We start from the raw sequence: 8,498 nt of genomic DNA on the forward strand, positions 1-8,498 counted from the left end.
CCTCTGTGGACTAAGTGTTTTGTTGCTAGGACTGACAGCACTGGGTCATGCATGCCCAGTAGAAGAGTAAGAAATAAATCAATTCAGGAGGATCTTACTACTTTTGCATGTTTCAACCAGCAGACCTAAAACCACCTGTGGGGTTGGATTGTCTAGTCACCCCTGGAAGATAGAAGATATTAGTATTAATGTCATTTTTAAGGTTGTAAGAATGAAGATCCAGATCACATTCATCCTCAGTATAGAAGACAGAGCCATTTAAGCTGCTGAAATGTGTTCTAATGTTTTCCCCATTCTCTTGGTCTTAGGTTGATTAACTCAGGCATGAAACGGGGCTTCACAGTTCTAGATGTCTTAACTGTGGTAGAGATGTCCTGGTAGCTAAGACACCGGGAGTCTTTGTGAAATGACACTGGTTGTTACCCCATATCTGTCCTAATTCCCTTCTGTAAATCCCTCATGGCCACGAAGAGGCTTTGAGACCTCTGCTTGCTAACCATGAGTGTTAGTGTTTATTAATACTCCATCCTGTCTTAGGTGTAAAAATCTCTCTTCCCTTGTTGGGTTGTTTTGGGCTCATTGTGTGACCAGGTCCATTTTATAATCCTTGTACTTTCCTCCATGGCCCATAGGTGGTGACTCAGGGCCAGCAATGATTAAATTTTTTAAGTGTTAGAATTTTAAAAGGGGAACTGAATTTGAAACTTAAAGTTTCCCTCCCACATCCTAAGTACTGAGGATTATGTGAGGCTTTGGCTTTAAAGTTAAATGTGCAACCAAAGGTTCCTGACACTCTTTCTGACAACAAGACTTATGACAGGCTCTAGGAGGGTAGCAGTTTGAATCATCTGATCCCTGTTAAAACTAACCGCACAATTCCCTAAGAATCTTCCTTGTTCTTTGGGTCTGTTACCATCTATCTGTTTTATTAACCAGCTGAGGATAATGAGGAAATACTTTTAATTCCCCTTTATACCTGTTCGCTTCCCCTGACAAGCTCCAGATATATTACCCTGAATTTTCTAACCCACATTGGGTGAGGACGCGCTGCCCTCTGCATGTATTTTAACAGAATCGAGTGAATCTGCCTTATGGGGCTGGGTCTCTGCCCAGTACCAGTCAGTGACTTCTTTGAACGTCGTCTTCATCCAGCCTGTGGTTTCCAAGACTTCACTCAGAGGAATGTGGGAGCCTTTTCATTTTGCATTTCCATCCCAGGAGGCCTCGCTGCTTCAGTTCGTTTCATTAACCCCACTATCTGAAGAAAAGCTTGTCATGCCAGGGGGAGGGGATGGAATTGCTGAGTTCCTGCCAGAGCCACAGGAGCCCTGAGCCAGAGTCCTCAAACAATGTGTTTCTGAAATGGCTGAAATGCACATCTTTTAAAATAAAATCCACCTCACGCACAGGGAACCTTGCAGATGAGCAGTCCAAGAAATCTGTGCCCTAACTTTCTGTGATCCACGTTTATTTAACTGGCCCAGGGGGCTTTGAGGGTAGCTGTTTTTTTCCCCCTGAATCAAGCTCTCAGGCTTTATAGAGTCAATTTCTTTTGTGAATTGAAATGGCTTTCTTCAGAGAACTCTGAAGAGACAGAGACAACTACACACAACTTTGCTCCTCCAAGTAACTGTCAGCACATGGCCGACAGCGAGCACTGCACCATCAAACTTAGTCTTGGATCTGGGGCATCAGTGATAACAAAACCTGGCAGGCTGCAGCCAGGAACACAGCCTGCCTCTTAGGAGTCATTAAGGCAGAGGCCTCAGAGAAGCAGGAAGCCGCATTCCTTGGGTAACACAGTAAGGACTGGTCTGGAGTTCATTCTTTCCAATCAACAGGAAAGCGAAGTAGAATGGGGAAGAAAGAAGTGGCTCGAATACTAGCTTCTAGGCCAAGCTAGCAATTGGGACACTGTTAGTTAGCCTTGGTTCTTACCTCGTGCCCCCGACCTCGTCTGCTCTGTCCAGCCACCATGTGGCTGATGTTCCTAAGGCAAACTTAGTCCATCACTGCATTTAAGCGAAAGGCTCTGGGACTCCTGTGCCTGCAGAATTAAGTCCACAAACAAGTTTGGCAACCGAGGCACCATAATCTAAACTGTGATCCTCCTGGAGCTTCAGCTACTTCTTGATTTTTCCCCTGCCTTTTTTGCTCTCTAGCTCTTTATGATTCCTTTTAGTAATAGTCTTCAAGAATGCCTTTCCCACACCTCTCTACCAGTCCTCATTTTGCACAATTTTCGAAAGTCCCCCCCTAATTGTTTTCCCCTTAAGATTCCCTAGTCCTTCCTGCATCTGAATTCCAGTAAAAGTTTCTCTCTGCCACTTTGTGGTCCATCCCCATTTGTAACTCTGGAGGTAAAATATGTTCCCAGCCCAGGGCAAATAAACTTTGAAGCTGAAATCAGTCAAAGGGAGAAATAAGTGGGGGAAACCCGCTTATTGCTTACAAGCCAGACGTCTATTTCTCACCCGTGTCTCTTGTGACCTGCTGCAAAGACCCCAACAAACCTCTCCTGTTCAGGGGTGCACTGGCTCCCCACCCACCTTGTAATCACCTATTGATATGGAGATGATACTTTTCTCCACCCCATAGAAACACCTATTGATATGGAGATGCACCAAGGCCAAATGAGAGATTTTGGAAATACTGTTTTACCCACAGCATTCTACCTTGTTTTTAAGTACCTTACTTTACTGTCAAACCAAGAACTCCATTCTTCCCCATTTTTACTGTCCGTAGCACCTAGCACATTGCCTTGAATGTAGCAAATACTCTATACATGTTGATTAAAAAGAAATATTTCAAATGATTTGAAAAATGTGTACACAAAAGATGGCAGTGTGAGTGGAGAGACAGAGGCTTCCTCCTAAAACTGGATACAATTAGAAAATATAGTTGGTGCAACTAATCCTGAGACAGTAACAAGAAAGAGGATGGCACCAGACTGCATACACCTGGAGAAAAGAGCAGACCTCACGGAACAGGGTAACATACCAAAGCTGTGGCCCTGCCAGACCCGAGCCCCTCCCCCACCCCAGCTCACCGGGGCGGGGAGAAAGAGAAATGGAGCAGGGAGGGAGTGAAAGGCCTGGGACTGCTGAATACCTAGCTCCAGAGATCTGCTCTGGGAGCACAAACCTACATTTAATGGTGCTTTCATGATACTCGCATGACTACCGGGTTGGAAAGTTTACATACAGGCAGAATTCCTGGAGAGACTGAGATACCAGCTGCTTGTGGAAAACAGGGATCCGTATCTGGCTGCTCTGGGACAAAAGCTTATACCTGTGTGCTCTGCCCACTGGCTTAGGCAGAGGAGACAGGCACAGCAGCCGGGAGGCAGGGAACAGCTCTTTCCTCTTCCCAGGCACCAATAGAGCTCCCCTGTGACTCCCAACATTGCTTCAGGGGCTGAGCAGCTCCAGAGTAGAGCTTCTGGATACTAGAGGGCGCCATATACAAACATGAAATGCCAAAGGAACCTTGTCCAGAGTAAAATTAATATAACCCCAGAGAAAGATTTAAATGACATGGACCTTACGACTCTTCCTGAAAGGGAGTTCAAAGTAAAAATCATCAACATGCTAATGGAGGTACGGAAAGATGTCCTAGAACTCAGGAATGAATTCAGGTCGGAGATCCAATTGCTGAAGAGCATGATGGAGGGTATTAAATCAGGTTGGATATAGTGGAGGAGACGATAAATGAAATAGAAACTAGAGAACAGGAATACAAAGAAGCTGAGGCACAGAGAGAAAGAAGGATCTCTAAGAATGAAAGAATATTGAGAGAACTGTGTGACCAATCCAAACGGAACAATATTTGCATTATAGGGATACCAGAAGAAGAGAAAGAGAAAGGGATAGAAAGTGTCTTTGAGGAAGTAGTTCCTGAAAACTTCCCCAGTATGGGGAAGGAGATAGTCTCTGAGGACATGGAGATACACAGATCTCCCAAAACAAGGGACCCAAGGAAGACAACACCAAGACATATAGTAATAAAATTGGCAAGGATCAAGGATAAGGACAGACTATTAAAAGCAGCCAGAGAAAGAAATAAGATCACATACAAAGGAAAGCCCATCAGGCTAAAATCAGACTTCTCAGCAGAAACCTTACAGGCCAGAAGGGAGTGGCATGGTGTATTTAATGCCATGAAGCAGAAGGGCCTGGAACCAAGATTATTTTATCTGGCAAGATTATCATTTAAATTTGAAGGAGAGATCAAACAATTTCCAGATAAGCAAAAGCTTAGAGAATTTCCCTCCAACAAACCACCTCTACAGTCTATTTTGGAGGGACTGCTATAGATGGAAGTGTTGCTAAGGTTTAATAGCTGTCATCAGAGAAAATAAAACCACAGTAAACAAAGCAGAACAGCTAATTACTAAGCAAATGCAAAATTAAATTAACTATCCCCAAAGTCAATCAAGGGATAGGCAAAGAATACAGAATATGATACCTAATATATAAAGAATGGAGGAGGAAGAAAAAGGAGGAGAAAAAGAAAAGAACCTTTAGATTGTGTTTGTAACAGCATATTAAGTGAGTTAAGTTAGACTCTTAGATAGTAAGGAAATTAACCTTGAACCTTTGGTAACCACGAGTCTAAAGCCTGCAAAGGCAATAAGTACATACCTATTGATAATCACCCTAAATGTAAATGGACCGAATGCACCAATCAAAAGACATAGAGTCACTGAATGGATAAAAAAACAAGACCCATCTATATGCTGCCTGCAAGAGACTCACTTTAAACCCAAAGACATAAACAGACTAAAAGTGAAGGAATGGAAAAAGATATTTCATGCAACTAACAGAGAAAAAAGCAGGAGTTGCAATACTTGTATCAGACAAAATAGACTTCAAAACACAGAAAGTAACAAGAGACAAAGAAGGACACTACATAATGATAAAGAGGTCAATTCAACAAGAAGATATAACCATTATAAATATCTATGCTCCCAACACAGGAGCACCCACATATGTGAAACAAATACTAACAGAATTAAAAGGGGAAACAGAATGCAATGCATTCATTCTAGGAGACTTCAACACTCCACTCACTCTGAAGGACAGATCAACCAGACAGAAGGTAAGTAAGGAGACAGAGGCAGTGAACAACACAATAGAACAGATGGACCTAACAGACATCTACAGAACTCTACACCCAAAAGCAACAGAATATACATTCTTCTCAAGTGCACATGGAACATTTTCAAGAATAGATCATATACTAGGCCACAAAAAGAGCCTCAGTAAATAAAAATATTGAAATTGTACCAACTAGTTTCTCAGATCACAAAGCTATGAAACCAGAAATAAATTATGCAAAGAAAATGAAAAATTCCACAAACACATAGAGACTTCACAATATGCTCCTAAATAACCAATGAATCAATGACCAAATAAAAACAGAAATCAAGCAATATATGGAGACAAATGACAACAATAATTCAACACCACAAAATCTGTGGGACACAGCCAAGGCTATGCTAAGAGAAAAGTATGTTGCAATACAGGCCTACCTCCAGAAAGAACAATCCCATATAAGCAGTCTAAACTCACAATTAATGAAACCAGAAAAAAAACAACAAATGAGGCCCAAAGTCAGTAGAAGGAGGGACATGATAAAGATTAGAGGAGAAATAAATAAAATTGAGAAGAATAAAACAATAGAAAGAATCAATGAAGCAAGAGTTGGTTCTTTGAGAAACTAAACAAAATAGATTAACCCCTAGCCAGACTTATCAAGAAAAAAAGAGAGTCTACACACATAAACAGAATCAGAAATGAGAAAGGAAAAATCACTACGGACACCACAGAAACACAAAGAATTATTAGAGAATACTATGAAAAATTATATGCTAACAAACTGGATAACCTAGAAGAAATGAACAACTTTCTAGAAAAATACAATCTTCCAAGTCTGACCAAGGAAGAAACAGAAAATCTGAACAGACCAATTACCAGCAATGAAATTGAACTGGTAATCAAAAACCTACCTAAGAACAAAACTCCTGGACCAGAAGGCTTCACCGCTGAATTTCATCAAACATATAGTGAAGACCTAATACCCATTCTCCTTAAAGTTTTCCAAAAAATAGAAGAGGAGGGAATACTTTCAAACTCATTCTGAGGCCAGCATCACTCTAATACCAAAACTAGGCAAAGACACCACAAAAAAAGAAAATTACAGACCAATATCCCTGATGAACATAGATGCAAAAATACTCAACAAAATATTAGTAAACCGAATTCAAAAATACATCAAAAAGATCATCCATAATGATCAACTTGGATTTATGCCAGGGATGCAAGGATGGTACAACATTCGAAAATCCATCAACATCATCCACCACATCAACAAAAAGGACAGAAACCACATGATCATTTCCATAGATGCTGAAAAAGCATTTGACAAAATTCAACATCCATTCATGATGAAAACTCTCAACAAAATGGGTATAGAGGGCAAGTACCTCAACATAATAAAGGCCATATATGACAAACCCACCGCCAACATTATACTTAAAGCAAGAAGCTGAAAGCTTTTCCTTTTAGATCAGGAACAAGACAAGGATACCCACTCTCCCGGCACTTCTATTCAACATAGTACTGGAGGTCCTAGCCATGGCAATCAGGCAACACAAAGAAATAAAAGGCATCCAGATTGGCAAGGAAGAAGTTAAACTGTCCCTGTTTGCAGATGACATGATATTGTACATAAAAAACCCTAAAGAATCCACTCCAAAACTACTAGATCTAATATCTGAATTCAGCAAAGTTGCAGGATACAAAATTAATACACAGAAATCTGTGGCATTCCTATACACTAACAATGAACTAGCAGAGAGAGAAATCAGGAAAACAATTCCATTCACAATTGCATCAGAAAGAATAAAATACCTAGGAATAAACCTAACCAAGGAAGTGAAAGACCTATACTCTGAAAACTACAAGACATTCATGAGAGAAATTAAAGAAGATACCAATAAATGGAAACACATCCCATGCTCATGGATAGGAAGAATTAATATTGTCAAAATGGCCACCCTGCCTAAAGCAATCTATAGATTCAATGCAATTCCTATCAAAATACCAACAGCATTCTTCAACAAATTAGAGAAAATCATCCTAAAATTCATATGGAACCACGAAAGACCTTGAATAGCCAAAGCAATCCCGAGAAGGAAGAATGAAGCAGGGGGAATTATGCTCCCCAACTTCAAGCTCTACTACAAAGCCACAGCAATCAAGACAATTTGGTACTGGTGCAAGAACAGACCCATAGACCAATGGAACAGACTAGAGAGCCCTGATATAAACCCAACTATATATGGTCAATTAATATATGATAAAGGAGCCAATGAGGAAATGACAGCCTCTTCAACAGCTGGTGTTGGCAAAACTGGACAGCTACATGCAAAAGAATGAAACTGGATTATTGTTTAACCCCATATACAAAAGTAAACTCAAAATGGATTAAAGACTTGAATGTAAGTCATGAAACCATAAAATTCTTAGAAGACAACATAGGCAAACATCTCCTGAATATAAGCATGAACAACTTCTTCCTGAAGCCATCTCCTCAAGAAAGGGAAACAAAGCAAAAATGAACTCATGGGACTACATCAAACTAAAAAGTTTTTGTATGGCAAAGGACATCATCAACAAAACAAAAAGGCATCCTACAGTATGGGAGAATATATTTGTAAATGACATATCTGACAAGGGGTTAACATCCAAAATATATAAGAACTTACACACACACAACACCCAAAAAGCAAATAACCCGATTAACAAATGGGCAGAGGATATGAAGAGACAGTTCTCCAAAGAAGAAATTCAGATGGCCAACAGACACATGAAAAGATGCTCCACATCACTAATCATCAGGGAAATGCAAATTAAACCACAATGAGATATCACCTCACACCAGTAAGGATAGCCAGCATTGAAAAGACTAAGAACAACAAATGTTGGTGAGGATGTGGAGAAAGGGGTACCCTCCTACACTGCTGGTGGGAATGTAAATTAGTTCAACCATTGTGGAAAGCAATATGGAGGTTCCTCAAAAAACTCAAAATAGAAATACCATTTGACCCTGGAATCCCACTTCTTGGACTATACCCAAAGAATACAACCTCTCAGATTCAAAAAGACATATGCACCCCTATGTTCATCGCAGCACTTTTTACAATAGCCAAGATATGGAAGCAACCTAAGTGTCCATCAGTAGATGAATGGATAAAGAAGAGGTGGTACATATATACAATGGAATATTATTCAGCCATAAGAAACAAATAAATCCTACCATTTGCAACAACATGGATGGAGCTGGAGGACATTATGCTCAGTGAAATAAGTCAGAGAACGACAAATGCCAAATGATTTCCCTCATTTGTGGAGCATAAGATTAAAGAAAAACTGAAGGAACAAAACAGCAGCAGACTCACAGACTCCAAGAAGGGACTAGTGGTTACCAAAGGG

The sequence above is a fragment of the Manis javanica genome, chromosome 12 (assembly GCF_040802235.1).
Source record: "Manis javanica isolate MJ-LG chromosome 12, MJ_LKY, whole genome shotgun sequence".
Taxonomy (NCBI): Eukaryota; Metazoa; Chordata; class Mammalia; order Pholidota; family Manidae; genus Manis; species Manis javanica.